The sequence below is a fragment of the Notamacropus eugenii genome, chromosome 1, assembly GCF_028372415.1.
Source record: "Notamacropus eugenii isolate mMacEug1 chromosome 1, mMacEug1.pri_v2, whole genome shotgun sequence".
In the NCBI taxonomy this organism is placed as follows: domain Eukaryota; kingdom Metazoa; phylum Chordata; class Mammalia; order Diprotodontia; family Macropodidae; genus Notamacropus; species Notamacropus eugenii.
The window spans coordinates 153,730,864-153,748,095 of NC_092872.1; positions in this window are offsets into that span (position 1 = coordinate 153,730,864).

The following is a 17,232-nucleotide window of genomic DNA, read 5'->3' on the forward strand; positions in this document are numbered from 1 at the left end:
CCGTTCTCAGGAAGATTAAGAATAATTGGTCTACTAATAGTAATCATAATTACTAGTGCTTTTCCTAAGGTTGCTCAAATATTTTCCCTTTAGAACTATTAATATTATATTTATTTCACAGATAGTTCAATGGATTCAGAATTAAGCTGACTTGGGACTCAGGCTCCAAGGCTTTTGGTCAGATAATCTAATTTTCTTGATTATCAAGCCTTGTCTTGTGGGCAGCTAGGTCGAACAGTACCCAACTTGAAGTCAGGAAGACCTCAATTCAAATCCTACCACAGATACTTACTAATTCTATGACCCTTGTTAAGTCACTTAACCCTGTTTGTCTCAGTTTCCTCATCTGTAAAATGAGATGGAGAAGGAAACGGCAAACCACTCTACTATCTTTACTAAGAAAACCCCAAATGGGGTCACAAATGATTAGATACAACAACTCTTTGTCTCTTTATACATTCTATAGATATTTTTGATTTATAAATCGTGTTTAGAAAATAAAAATGCTTCAGTTGAAGAAAATACATAACATTACTATTTTAATGTAATTTTTTTAGAATTATAATTTTTCAGAATTTGAAATTTTTTGTTTTGTTTGAAAATGTCTTATTTCATACATAAGTTTTCCTTATTAAGTGAAATTATTATAATAAATTTTGGACCTTGTTAAAATTTCCTCATATTTTTTTTTAAAATTTAGAAATTTTAAAAAGTAAATTTTCACTTCACAGAGCATTTGTAAATTCAAATGCTTAAGGTACTTTTGAGACATTTTTCACTTGCTGCATAAATAGCAAGTCAAAACCAGAGATACTTCTTTATCTCTATTTTTTTCGGGATTTAGACACAAAATTATCTTGAATATAAAATATCCCCTTACTTTGGTATCAGGTGTTAGCAATAATTGTGCAGTTCAAATTGGAATAATTCTATCTCTCTGCCTCAAAACATAAAGGGCACACATAGTCATCTTTTATTTGCTGTCCTAAACCATTGAGTGGTGTTTTTACTAGGTGCTAAAGACCTTTTAGTTCACATGTTGTATTTTGGACCTGGTTGTATTTAGGGACAAGCTCATTGGCTCTTTCTTATGAAATTCTTTACCCATCTACTTTTTCTCCCAAAACATCAATATGGAAAATGATCCTTTGTACAATTAACATTTCAGGTTATGCTGAGAATTGAACAACAACAAAAAATTAAAATAAAAAATACTCCCTTTGCCGCCCCCCCCCTCCATTTTTTTAAGGTTGTCGTGGAGGAGGTAAGTATTTTTTAGACTTCTTGGAACACAAAATCTCAAGAGACAGTGATCTGGAACAACAAGGTGGTGCAAATAATTATTTTAATTGAGAGTAAAGGCATGTAACTAAAATAGAGATGAAAGCATTTTTACTTTGCCAGCTTTAATATGGGCAATATTAGGAGCAGCTGTATTTCAACCCATTTTGCAGTTATTTGGGAGAAGTGCTCTCTGAAACCTTACAGTTTAATTGCATGGGTTACCCTATAATTTAGGGTGCTGAGTGTGATATAAGAGCCTCATTAAATCAGGACATTAACCATGTCAGAAAGTAAATCAGTCCCTTTGTTGGATAGATTTTTGTGGTCCTGAAATCACTAGAGTAAATTGTTTGTATGAATACTGCTGAGCTGTACACATGGACACATTTGAAAACACAAAAGTAATATGTATTTGACAATATACATGAAATCATGTATGTGTACAAAAAAAGTTTAAACTTGAGCTAGTCCTGCCTTTAGCCAGAGAGTACTACTTAGTGTAATCTCTAAAACTAAGCAGAGAAGGAGTTTTCCTTAATTGGCTTGGAGAGCTGTCATTGAGAGATGGTAGTTATTGCTAACTTTAATGATCTTAACTTAGTGATGACAATATTGCAAAATTCAGTCTGTTATTCCAAAATTTAACATCAGCAGGATAATCTTATTAGCCAAAGTTTGGACTTCAGTTGTTATATATGCAGCTCATCTCTAAATTTTTTTTTCAGTATTTACATTCCAGAATTAGATTATTAGTAAAATCAGTGCTCCTTTTATTATTCTTTTCAGCTTGTAAGATGGATTCTTGAGGTTATTTTCCTCCTAATCAACCTAATACTTCTTTCTTTCTTGCCCCCCACCCCACCCCACCACTGTAGAGAGGTTTGCTTTAAGAGAGGCAGAGTGGTTTAATGGATAGGTGGCTGACTCTGGAACCAGTAAGACCTGTGTTCAAATCATACTTCTTATGCATACTAGCTATGTGACCATGGGCAAGTCATTTAAACTTTCAGTGTCCTAGGCCCTTCCTTAAGATTATAAGTTGCACCCATCTTTATCAGTGGAGAGAGTTTCCATACCAGAAATTATTTACACTGCCAAAATCACAAGTCTGCATCACTGCCACCAGAAAAAAAAAGGCAGGGGAGAAGGCATGTTTATGTGACAATCACAATAGCAGGCGGCTAAACTGTGGCAAACTTAAAGACTGGCTCTGTGGTACAGTTGTTTGTGCAGGCTGCTATACTAGGAAGAACATTTGATATCTAGTCAAAAGGCCTGGGTCACAATCCTGGTTCTAATTCTACACTTAATTAACTGTGACCTTGGAAAAACTACTTCTTTGGTCCTCTGTTCCTCTTTTATAAAATGAAGGATTGATCTGAGTTATCTCTAAGATTTTCTGCTAGGGATGGGGAAGCCCTCCTGAGGACAGGCTGGAAGGGAGTCCATGTTACTGAACTAGAGGACTCTAAGTGTACGTTCCATCCTGGCTAGTTCTCCACGTACCCTTCTCCCCCTCCTCAGGTAGGTCTAGAGCATTGCAAGAAGGGGAAAGACAAGCCATCACAGTCATTTTCAGTTGATACCCTAAAGACCAAAGCTTCCCTCTTGTTTCCTAGCTCTAGGTCAGGTCCTTCAACATAACTGTGCCATAACTAAGAATCTTGCATTCTCCAGAAGAACGGGCAAGGGAGAAGATATTTTTTTTCTTTCAGTCCAAATTCTATGTGTGAAACTTGTTTTCCTCCCCTTTTCCTCCCTGTTTCTTTTTAAATTCTCTCATTCTCCTTTCTTGAATCTCTCATATTATTCCTTTAGACTTCTCCTTTGTTTGCATTCTTTTTGTCTTATTGTATTTTATATACAATTGTATGTCCCTCACTAGAGTGTAAAATCCTTGAGGTGAGTGATTTTTGTCTTCTTTTATACTTGCCTATGACCATGTCTATTACAATGACAGAAATCTGAATATAAAAGATTACAAACTAAAATATAGAATTTCGTTAAGGAGAAGGGGTGGGGAAAGGCTCAGACTTAATACATTCTAAAGTGAATTTCATCTCAAAGATTTTGCAGGCACATAGTGGTGGTGACTAGTTGAAAAGCAGCCTTTTCTCCCACAATTTCTTAGTTTCTTTTTGCCTTTCATGATGAATCAGCGTGGTTTTTTTTTTTCTCTTCTCTGCCCCCCTTCCATAGCTACAAAACCTGGCCTTCACTTTCCTTATCTCCTTTTATAGGAAAAGAATTGCTGGTTCGCTGGGATCCATAAACAGCTCTCAATGATTAGAGTCTGAGGTTTATGTCCTGTGTTTGGAAGAAAAGTAAGTAGGGGACAGCTATCTGGTAGTAGTAAAATGATATTCTGGTCTCAGAAAAAAAGTATTAAACCCCTATTACTTACTGAAATGCATTAAGCACAAAGGTTACCTCAGTTCAATAGCCAGTATCATTAGGACTAAGCACCTCAGGGTAACTTGTGGAATAATCAGGAACCCCAGTTGAAGTTCAAGTTAGAAAAAAAGAAAATTGTCCTTTTGCAGATAGAAAATCAAAAACATTACTCACACAGCCTATAATTCTTTTCTGAAAAGAGTAGATGAGAGTATTTCATTTGGCAAAAAAATAGACTTAGATTTCATAGCCCTTAATGTGATTAGGGAGAAGGTTCTGCAATTGATTTGTAACTCCAGGTGATTTTGCTCTATCTTTTTTGGAGTGGGACCAGACACACAAGTCTCTTCTGCTGGACTTGGAGCCAACCAAACTTGAGGAGAATCAGATGTCTGTAAGCATTTTCCAGTTTCCTTTTTACCCAAGGGTATCTCAGTATGTTCAGTTGATCTCACTGGTTGTAAACCACAGTCCTTCTTTGGTGTTCTGCACGTCTCCCTGTTAATGTGTGCTCTGATGAGGTGCATGGAACAGATCCATGCTTGCACCCGTCACCAAAATTGTGAAGTTGGTGACTGGAGAGAATTTTTCTTCCCTGTCTGTGGACAATGAAGCTCTTTATTTTTTTCCTCTGGTTGAGTCACTACGGAGAGCTTTAGTATCACAGCATAATATTACTACTACTAATAATAATATCAACAAAACAATAACATTCACATAACACTTTAAGATTTATAGAAAGAAATATATTGTCTCATTTTGTGACTTGTCCAGGATCAGATAATTAATTAATTAAACATCAGGCAGGATTTGAATGTAGGTTTTCCTGGTTCCCAGTCCAGCATTTTATCAATTACACCAGGAGATTTAGATCTGGTAGGAGGCCTCAGAAGTCAATTAATCCAATTCCCTTAATTTACAGATGAGGAAACTGAGGCTTAGAGAAATGAAATGACTTGAACCTTTTATCAGTCACATTGATAGCAAGGAGCAGAGCTAGAATTCACCTACAGTCTCTGGGACTCCAAATTTATTACACTTGCTGAAGGTTATTAATGATGTTACAAAAAGTTAATTTCAAGACTATGAGTTAAAAAAATAGTCACTGGAGACCACCCTCATATTTTATGTACGAAGAGATGAGTTGCTTTATCTGAAGACTTTAATGAAATGGATAAAGCACTAATGTAACTTTGGTTTGATTTATTTATTTTTACAAGGAAGGTACAAAGTAGATGAGGTTTTTAGGACAATATGTAGGAGCAGATAGATTCAATGAGTATATATGTAGATTATTAGCCAGGTTGTCACTTAAGCTATATTCCAGTATGGATGCCAGATCTGACTGTTGGGTTAGTTTTTTAGTATCCCAGGTTCCTGACTATGGGTCACTATGCCATTGATTCCAGGTGAATCATTATGCTTCACCTGGACCCAAGCTTGATCTGAGCAGAGAATTTAAGAAGTTATATTCATAATAACCACCATTTCTATTTCATTGGAAGGTTTTCATATATAAAGCTCCTCTACTCATTATTGTAATATAGGGCACATTGTTGCTTATGGTGGTGAACTTGGTAAACCTTACAGCTGGGGCCAGATTCCTGAGTGAAACTGCAATTTCCTTATATTTCCTTCCTTCGCATTGAGAGCAGTAATACTGGTTTCCCCTTCCCCCAACCTCTTTACTCCCTACCCTCAGCTCTTTCAGTTTCTTTGGAGGCACATTCACTGAGCCCCTTCACATGTGTGCCCTAGAGAAAACAACACATTATATCAGTCTAGTGAAGCCAATGTTGGTAGCACTAGCAGGGATTCCGGGTGTTCTTATTATCTTCCTGTGGTTGATAATAGCACTTAGCATGCCATATTTAATATAACATTAACTAAATGTAAAGCATTGCTCCTCTTAGGTGTTATTTGCTTACCTGTGAAATGCTGACCTGATCATAATTTATTAGGAATCCTTTGCTTTTGTTTTATGAAGTCCTGATTATTTATATGAATTAGGAGGATATTTGTGAGGGAAATATGTTCAGCTTCCTTAGTTATCCTCTTAACACTGTACTGTTTTTCCCAGAATATTAAAAGTATTTACAATGATTCTGTCTCTGCTTCCTTAGGGAAGAAATCCAACCATACCAACACGTGGTTAGTTAGTTTCCTAAGTTATACCTGTCGCTAGGCTTTATTGGTTTTAAATTGCAACCCCTATGATTTTTTTTTTTACCCTTAGTAACACTCATTCTGCTGATCTAAAACAAAATTTAACCTTTTGAGAATTTTTATTTTCAAACCTTTGGTTTTTGCAAATCTTATATCAAACAACATTTCCTGGGCTGCTTTAGGCTTGTCCAAGTTCTTTCTTTTTCTTATCTAGAATGCAATATAACTGAATTTCCATACTGTGATGGAATCTTAATAGACTCTTTGATGCTTTGATGTATCTCTGATCTCATCCATGTGAGCAGCCCTTCTAGTGATGCAAATTACAACTCATCCATGCTGCCACATCCTGATTCTTGTTCGTAAACTATAAATCCTTTACAATGTATATCTTCAGGATGCTAGGGATCTTCTAGTTTTTTTGACATTTTGACAGCTACCAATAGAATATGTTGGTTACCTTTACATGTGCTTAATTAAGTCAAAAGCAAATCTTATAAACCTCATCCTATTGATTTGTACCTCTTTAGCCTGATTCCCTTATTTACTACTTCCCTTATTTACAGTCACTTAAATTCTTTGAATTTCAGTTTCCTCATTTGTAAAATGAGAATATCAATACTTGTGCTGCCTAATTTCACAGAGCAGCTGGGAGGATCCAATTAGTCTATGTGAAGCCCTTTGTAGCTAAAATGCACCATATAAATATAAGCTGTTATTTTTTTGTGAATGATCATATCTATGGTTCCTTCCATCTCTAAAATTCTAGAATTTAGGATGGCTAGCTTTGCATTTCCTACTTGTGAATAATCTTTAGAAGATTTTATCCTAGAGGACCTTTGAAATGAGTGTACCTAGGGAGTTAGCTGTGGTAAAGGAAAGAAGGGAAGTAAATTGAGAAGAAACACTGGACTTGGGCACATGTGATCTGCCTTTAAATCCTAGATCTGCTATTTATTACCTATATGATGGAAAGGGTTCAGACCTCTATGAAGCTTGGTTTTGTCATCTATAAATGAATTATAAGGCATTTATTAAGCACAATTGTATGCTAGACACTGTACTAAGTTCAGGGAACTTAGGCAAAAACCTAGTCAGTTCATTTCTTAAAGGAGTTTATACTCTAAAAAGGAAAGACAATACATAGAGAGGAATGGTGGTCAGGGGGAGGTATTTTTGTAACAGAAAATATGGAGATGGTGATTAGAGACATAGGGCAATTGACTGATGCATTTTTTTCTAGGAATAGTAGTGTTGAATTGATTATTATTTTCAAAGTTTGAAGTAAAAGGGGGAAGGAAAGATACATACAGGTAAGGCAGTATGGCATGAAGATGACTGGGCACACATCATGGTGAATCTGGGTTGAGGCTAGATATGGTGTGCTGAATTCAGCTATTCAAAATCCAAGGTCTCAGGGTAGGAGTTAGAGTGTCAAGTCAGATGTGGAAGCTGGACAGGAGCATAATATGAGAAGGATGGACTAAATCAACAGTTCTCAGAATCCCCGTTACATTCTTAAAAAATTATTGATGATGCCAAAAAGTTTTTGCTTATATAGGTTGTATCCATGGCTATTTATCATAGTAAAAATAAAACACGCCTTAGTATTATTATGAAAATAGTTTTGACCTTACAGACTCTCTGAAAGAGTCTCAGGGACCCTGGATGTTGTCAAACCACACTCTGAGAACTTTTGGACTAGATTATTTTAGGTCCCTTCCAGGTACAAAATGTATTATACCATAAATTGTTTCACTTACATATACTTCAGTTAGGATACTATCTAAACCTTATTTATGTACCTGAAATTCACATGTTTATTTATCGGCATGAAATATGCTCAGTGAATTCTTGGAGATTCACAGCAGTTGAGAATTATGAGACAAAACAAAAAATACTATAGTGCATTTACAGTTTCATATATATATATATAAGGAAGTTTTCATTTATTGAGTTCTACCCTGATAATCTGGAAAAGAATTCCAAACCTCTGGAATATCAGCATTATTATATATCATCTTAGAGTTAATGAAAGAAAAAAATTTACAACTATATGTTTACATCTTGGTTCATATGGTTGACATATTTATCAGCTTCTAAGAGAAGAAACAGCATGGTGTGGAAATGGTCCAATGTTATTTCACCAATTGAGAGCTCTAGGATGACTCCCCAGGCAATATGGCAGAGTGAGAGAATTAAAGGAAGTCAGGCTCTTATATACTCCTTAAAACACAATAGGAAACGTTAATAGCAAGGAAAAAAACACCTAAAATAACACATAATAAAAATAAAAATCAACTCAAATAGAAAATGAGTACAGAAAACTTTTAATGTAATAAAAATACTAAGGAGAAACTAAAAGCAGCTGAAGTAACAGAAGTGATGCAGATGGAAAAAGAAACAATGCAGGATATCCTGAGAAACATTCTAACAGATATATTAAGAAAGAAATTAAGTAACAATAACCCTACTAATAAAGTCACAGTAAAAGTACATAGCAATAACTGAAATTAGAATTAAAAGATGCTTTAAAATAAGGAAAATACTGAAGATTACAAAAAAGGAATATATGACAGAAAAATTGAATCAATAGAAACAACAGATATACAATGGGAAAAGAAATTTCAGACAATTGAAACTAATTAAAATACCGAAATACAGAGTAATACAGAGACTGATTCTTAAAAAAAAACAACTTGAAAATATGTAGACTCAAGTGACAAAGGTAGAAGGTGAAGATATAGAAACCTTAAGATTACTGTCATCCCAGAAATTTAGAAAAGCAAAATAAATTGAACATTGTATTCTAAGAAATCATTCAAGAAAATTTTCCAGAATTACCAAAAACAAGTGACATATCCAGGCCTCAACAGGAAAAAAAAATGACCATTTTTCTAAGACAAATTATGATTAAATTTCAACACTGCAATGATAAGGAAGAATCCTACAAGCAGCTAAGGAGCTTGTATTAAACTCCAATTCTGAACTGGGCCTAGGACCTTCATATAAAGCAAACAAAAAGTTTGTACTGTCAAGGGGAACACATATTGATGGATACATACTGACTTTATGATTTGAGAGAGGAAACTGGAAAGGGCACCCCACAGGAGAAGGTACATGATCTGAGCCTGCAAGAAGACAGGGGAAAAAACCATAACAGGGAACACCAACCATGATTTCAACAGATTTCTCACTTCCTATCCCTTGCCCATCATCTCTACAACTCCACCAACTGATGCCCTGGAGTGTTATATTATCCAAAGAGGATATATTCAGAATAAGAACATTCAATAAATGCACTTAATAATTCTGTAGTAAAATTCATAAAGTTTGCAGACTAGTGAAAAAAAATCGTTAATAGATCAATAATACTGTGAGTTTTTTTACACCCTGCCATTAGCAGGTGGTAAATCCAACAAAAACAAAGAAATTAACAGAACTAAACAGACTTTTAAACTAATTAGATATAGTAGAAACCTGCAAAAAAGTCAACAGGAAGGGTCAAGAATATACATTCTTTTCAAGGATACCTCAAACTTATCAAAAAATTGATCACATGATGGCACAGAATAAAGATATAGGTAAATGTAAAAAAGAAGAGATTTCAGATACCACATTAATAGATCATAATGAAATAAAGTTGCTAGTAAAGAATGACACAATGAATAAAATATATAGACTTACATGGAAACTTAAATGATTTATTAAACAATATCTAGGTGAAAGGGGAAATGACAAAAACAATAGAAATATAGATCAAACACTACATATCAATATCTGTGGGTTGTAACAAAAAGCATTATTCAGAGGCAAATTTAGAGAGTTAAATTTCTACATCAATAAGAAAGATAAAGAAACTGAATTTGTTGGACATGCATTTAAATGCTAGAACATCCATAGAAAACAGGAGAAACAAAAATCAAAAGATGTTAATAAAATTGAAAATAGAATCAACTAAATTAAAAAATAAATTTGAGTTGTTTTTTGAAAACCAGTAAAATTGACAAACCCTTGTCAAATCAAACATTTTTTTTTAAAGAAAGGAAGCCCAAATTTCAAAAGGGAAAGGGGATAACTTAGTGAAGGTGAAAGAAGTCAGTCAGTAATATTATAAGATATTACTATAGTTCTGTGCTAATAAATTTAAGAATCTGACATGAAATGCTAAAATTAATAATATGAACAATAATAACTGGCATTTAATATAGAGCTTGAAAGTTTGTGCACATATTATTTCATTTTATCCTCACAAAAACCCTGGGAGATAGGTGATATTACATCCCTATTTTACAGATAAAGGAACTGAAATAGACAGAAGCACTTACCCAGGTTCATAGTCTAGTTAAATGTATAAGGCAGTTTTGAACTCAGAACTTCCCGATTCCAGGTAGAGTGTTTTAGCCAGTGCAGTACACTAGGTAACAACTTAAATAGACCAAACTCAGGAGGAGAAATCAGACATGCTTCTGTAAAAAGACACTAGACCTAGTGAAATTCACCAGTTAGCAAAATCCTTTGATGAGAAAAGTATGGCATATCTATATATCTATATCTATATATATCTAAAGCAAAGGCTAGGAAAGCCAATTATAGATCAATGCTATTAGTAAATATTGATATAAAAATATGAAGTGAAATAATTTCAAATAGAATACTGTGGCATAGGGAAGAAAAAAATCCATCGTGATCAAGTAGGATTCATAACTGAAATATAAACAATAGTTGAAAAATAGAAAAATAATATCAGTTACTAAAAGAAAAAATAAAGGTGATGACTATATCAGTATATTACAGAAATGCTTTGATAAAATAGAGCATTCATTTATGTAAGAACATCAAAATATAGGTGTTGAAGAATCTTTCCTTAATATAATAAAATATTATTTAAAACCCTAGTGTTAATATACACAGTAGAGAAACATTAGGAGTATTCCCACTCAATGAAGGCACAAAATAATATTTTCTGCTGACCACTTTATTGTATATGATTCTAGAATATTTGTAACAAAGCATGAAAAAGGAGCTAAAAGAGTAAACATTGGCAAATGGAAGAAGTTAAAATATCTCAATTTGTCCATGATATAAAGTCTACAAAGCCTCTGATAAATAAATTAAATGAAGCAATAGAGGGATATGAAATAAACTCACAAAAACATCAGCTTGACTTCATACTTACAGCATGAATCAAGGGAAATGGCAAGGAGAAATACTATTTACAAGAATGACAAATGAATTAATACCTCAATAGTTCTACTGTACTATTAAGCTAATTAAAGCTTATTCCTTATCAAGACATATAAGGAACCTATCTCAAAACTGGGCATCTAGATAATGCAGCATGCTGGGTCTGGAGCCAGAAAGACCTGCATTCAAATCTAACCTCAGATACTTGCTAGCTGTGTGATCCTGGTCAAGCCACTTAACCTTGTTTGCCAGTTTCCTCATCTGTAAAATGAACTGGAGAAGGAAATGGCAAACCACTACAGTTTGTTTTTTTTTTTTGCCAAGAAAACCCCAAATGAGCTTACGAAGGTCAGATCTCACTGAAACAACTGAGTAACAACATATAAAAACTACTTCAAAATGATTTCTACAGAAATTATGGAAAACCTGAGCAGATAGAGAGGTTTCCCCTGCTTGTGGTTAGGATAGGCATATGTAGCATAACAGTGATGGTGCTTACCAAATTAATTTACAGACTTCATACAATACCAACCAAAATATCAATAGATTAGTTTATGAATTCAGACAAAATCATAGGAAAACTTATATGAAAACATGGAAGAACAATGCTTTTAAACATGATTATCCAAAGAAATGAGCAAAGGGTTAATTTGTCCTACCAGATCTTACAATGTCATAGAAAGCAATAAAATTATAAAAACTGATACTGGAGAAAACAAAAAAGGAAACTACATAAGTGGAACAAAACAGAGAATGCAGATGTAACAACAAAGGAGAATGTTTGACAAAACCATAGCCAAGAAATACTAGGGAATAAAACCACTATTCAATTATTTTTGGTCTCTTTTTTTTTTTTTGAGGTAATTAGGGTTAAGTGACTTTCCCAGGGTCATACAGCTAGTAAGTGTCTGAGGCTGAATTTGACCTCTGGTCCTCCGGATTCCAGCTCTGTTGCTCTGTCTACTGCACTACCTAGCTGCTCCACTATTCAATTAAAAACTGTGTTGGAAAAATCAGATAGCTGTTTTTGAAAAATGTGTTTGGATCTATAACTTACATCATTCAAAAAACAAATAGACTTTTGTTTGTTTCATCAATGCAGGGAACTCCTGATGGGTATACACTCTCTACAATGAGCATCTGTAATTGTATCACAACCTGTCTTCTCTAAAAGGTGCTTGAAATATCGAGAGGTTAAGAAGCATACATAGGGCCAATCTACATCAGAGGCAGGACTTGAATCCAGGTCTTTGGATTTTCACCCATTACTATAATAAACTATCTGAATCAATGATCCACATAAAGAAAAAGATATTAGGAAGAAAAAAGAATAATATATTTGACCAAAGAGAGTACATTTCTTTTTGTCAATAGTATGAAACATGGGGAATCTATTCAAGTTCTCAGTCACATACTAGCTCTGTTATTATGGCCAAGTCATTGAACCTCTAAGTTTTCCATCTTTAAAATTAGGATAATAACACTTTTACTGTTTACATAATGGGACGACTGTGAAGGCAGTACTTAGATTCTATATTAATAAAAGAAAGAAATTATTACAGAGAAAATCAATGAGTTTGATTACACCAATATAAAATGAATCTATGCAAGAATGACCAAGATCTCTAAAATGATAAGAAAATAAATATTTTGGGGGAAAAATTATTTTTGGTCAAATCATTGTGGGGCTTCACTAGTAATTTATCTATGATTCATATTTATTAGGTGTGCTCTTAGAAAATTGCTTCAGAGACTTTGAATTGCTCTTGGTCACCTACAATCTAACTAGTATGGGTCAGGGGCAGGACTGAATGTGCATTTTCCTGATTCCAGTGCTGGCCCCCTTTACACTATGCACTCTCTTCTTATGTACTAGCTTTGGGGTCAGAAAACCTGATTTCAAATTCCCATTCAGATGACTGTCTGTGACCTCAAGCAAGTTACTTAACTTTTCTGGGCCTCAATTTCCTCATCTTTTAAGTGAAGGGGTGGGATTAAATGGCCTGTGACCTTCCTTCCAGCTCTAAATCTATGATCCGGTGATCAGAAGGTTAAATGAACTTGTCTGGAACTATTCCTGGCGGATTTATTTGTAATAGTAAACCCCCCCCAAAACAAACAAAGGGAAATCACAACAGCAAACCAAACTAGAAACAACCAGTATATTCAAAGACTGGTGAATTACTAAGCGAATTATGGCATGTTAATGTATGGGAATGTTAGACTGCTATACAATTGACCAATACAAAGAAATTAATTAAATAAGGAAAGACAGGAATTGATGCTCAGTGAGCTCAGCAGAAGTAGACTTGTAAGTACATTGACTACAGTTAAATATTGAAAGAAGAGCAAGGCCACAGATGATCAAACTACAGATACACCCAAAGGGGGCTCTCAAGGAGGCTACAAAGTAAGGAAGAGCCCAGAATACAATCCTAGTCTCTTGATTTGTATGCACATATTCTTTATAGAACCCCATGCTTTGGAAAAAATGAAGACTTACGCCTACAATTTTATTATTAATTTTTCAGTGCCTCTCTTCTTTCTACCCTCCCTTCCTGCTTTTTCTGCTTCTTTCCTACTCATTACTTAAAAATGAGAAACTGAAAGGGTTTTATTTTGAGGAAGCCGAGAATTGGTTTAATCTCTTGTTAGTGTTTTAGGAAGGATAAAAACCAGAACAGGCTAAATTTACTGAATGATCCGGTTAAAGAACTGACTCATATATATTTCTGTTTATGAGATAAGCATTGGTGGTGAATTTCCAGCAATTTTGAGGAATATCTGAGAATTTACATAATTCCAAACTTAGCTATCTAAATCCTACCTGTTCAAGGTTGGCTGGTAAAAAAGAGGGCTCATATTACGATTATATTTACACATAACCTTTAAATAGGACAGAGAAATTTACACTCTCTACCTCTTCCTAATCTTTCAGATGGAGTCACTCCATGTTACTTTTCACTACCCTCAATGTTATCCAGTGTCTTAGCAACACTGTGCCTTCCCACTAAAAAACAAAAACTACTCCATATCAGAGATTTCTTCTTCACTCCAGACAGCTAAATCCCTTATGTCTTTTAAGATTCAGCTAAAATTCCGCTTACTCCATAAAGTCTTCTCTGACTGCTCTAGTGTGAAGTGATATTTCTCTCTGATTTCCTATAGAAATTCTTACCTATACCATGCATTTTCAAGCAATCATCTACTTCCTCGTGACATTCAATCCTTGTCTTAAATTGTTAAACATTCTTTTATTAAACTTTTTACATGTTTATGTCTTATCTCCCCAATTAGATTATGAACCCTTTGAAAGTCTCTCATGACCATTTATACTTCTAAATATGCAGTATAGTGATATATAACACAGTAGATATTGTTTTTTATTTATTTAGTCTCAAATCAATCTATAAAATCTCTTTTGACCATCTGCTTAATTCAAAATGGAGTGTACTTAAAAACCTATAACACACTTTTATTTAATCTGCATTATTAACATTTTTTACCTTTTTTAAGTCCATACAACCAACAAAACAACACATCAAACAGTAATTTGTAATGTTTGCTGATTTCCAACATGTAAATTCTGACATTGACTTTTATAAGCCAATATGAACTGGCTCCAACACACCCCTGAGTGTCCCAAGCTATGCTAGAAAGTTGTTGAACCAGCATCTTCACAACCTTGACCATACCCTAAAGAGAGCATAGAAAGAGGCCAAAGTCGTCCACTACATCCAACTCAGCCAAGCTTCTTGACTTTTATGTTGTTGCTGGACTTCAATGACACTGAAGGAGAGAGTGAATCTGACAACTTTGTCTCACTTAAATCCAAGTCACTGGCAAGTCAAGACTGCACCCTTGGGATGCCATTGGTCCTCTTTTAGAATGAAGGGCAAACAACAACAGAAAGAGGAAAAAGATCCATATGTGAAAAATATCTATGGCAATTCTTTTTGTAGTGGCAAAGAAATGGAAGCCAAGGAGTTACCCATCAATCTTCTTGTCAAAGTTTTTGTGAAGGGGAGTAGTGTGGAAGACTGAAATGAGAGGTTAGAACTAGACTAGAGAAGACTTTAGATGTTAATTGTCTTATTTCTATGGAGGATATTGACAACCTGTTTTCTACCCTTTACTTTCCCTCAACAAATATATTGAATCAGATATCAGGCCCTTTTATTCTACTTCTTCCATAACATCTCTGGTGTCCAAGAGTGTGCTAAAGCCAGCTTGAACCTGCTTGGGATAGCCAACTGTTAAATTTTCAGAGTGAGCATTATCCCTAGGATTTCAGCAAGCTATAATCAAGGCTTGGCTTATTGTTTTCTTGATTGTTTAAACCAGCCTTGTCAAAATCAAGTAGAAGTAGGTCCTAGTGGCTGTATTTTGACTTATAAAACCACAAATTAAAATTATCTATGTTGTATTACATTTTTCTTTACTTTGTTAAACATTTCCCAATTATATTTTGGTAGGGTTCAGGTTTGAAGGCAGAGGACCAGCCTATCTTTCTAGGCTAATTATACTTGACTTTCCCCCTCCGTAGCTCTACATTCCCATCAAACTGTTGTATTTGCTATTCGTTGAATACAGTGGTGTGCTGGTAAATGATTAACAACAAGCTCTCTGGAAAAAACAAGCACATGTGCCCACTATGTACTTTTACATTTAATTTGCATTATTAACATTTGTTCCATCACTTAAGTGTAGATAATTAATAAAACAATATATCAAGCTCTGATTTGTAGAGTTTTCCAGTTTTCAAAGTGCAAATGCTTGCATTGAAAGTTTAACAATTGGCTCTCACAGGCTGAACTGAACAGAATATCCTTGCCTTTATAAGCCATTTAATTTTCTGCATTCTTGTCTTTGCACAGGTAGTCCCCAGGCCTGGAATATTCTTCTTTTTCATATCCTCCTCTTAGATTTCCTAGTTTCTTGAAAACATGGCTTAGGTATACAGGATTTCTTTCCTGAGTTTCTTAGTTTGTTAATGCTCTTTCCCTTTGGTTCCCTTAAAATTACTTTGGATTTGTTTTGTATAAATCTTGTACACACATGTGAATGTGGCATCTTCCCTCGGATTATAAGCTTAATGAGGGCAGAAACTTTAATTTTTTTCATCTTCATATCTTTAGTACCTAACATCATCAAGATGCTTGATAAATACTTGTTGAATTGAATTGAATTTATTCTCTAGGGAATGAGGAGCTATTGAAGGATTTTTTGTTTATTTGTTTTGTAGAAGCGTGACTTGATCAGGGTCAGCTCATTAGGGAGTTACTTGGACAGGTGTATGAGTGATGGTTTGGAGAAAGGCTAGACAAGAGATTGGTTAGGAGACTATCACAATAGTCTAAATGAGAGATGATGAAGCCTTAAACTAGGGTGGTTGTAGTAGGAGTGAACACAAGAAGCTAGATGTGAAAAATATTGTAGAAGAAGAAATGATAGGATTTCTTAATTTATTAGGAATATAAATGGAGTGAAGGAGAGGGGAAGATTCCAAGGCAGCTCCAAAGTTATAAATTTAAATGATTGAATAATGGTGGAACTTTTACCAGATGTAGGGAAGAAGGGCAAGAAGACAAATAAAGTTATAGGCAGATTGACTGTAAGTTTCTCAAAGAACATCCACATAGTATCCAAAATGCACTTATTGGAGATTTTTGTTGGAGGGTGAAGATACAGATTTGGGAGTTAGCCTTTGAAATGGTTGAAATATGAAGGGAGACAGTATACAAAGAGAAGAGAAGAGACCCTAGAATATAATCTTCAGATTACTTACATCTAATGGGGTAAGAAGAGAAGACAGCAAAAGCAGTGTTGGTTTGGTCAGAGAGATAACTATAAGAGTATTTTGTCCTAGAAACTAAGGGAAGGGAAGGCCTCAAGAAGGAAGGATGGTCCAGTGATCAAATGCCACAAACAGATTAAAGAAGATGTAGACCAAAAAAATCCATTGGTATAAGGGAAAAATGAAACAAGAAATGCAGAAAAATATAGGAAAGGTTGTATGAACAGGAATAAAATAAATAATGTACGACCAGGAAAACAATATACACATTGACTAAAATTATGTAAATGACTGAATTTTTTCCTTCTGAAATTTTAATTTACCAAACAGGACATAAATGGCATAGTTTTTGTCACCATTAAACAACAAAACAAAACAACAAACCTTGAGCTGCTAAGTCAGAG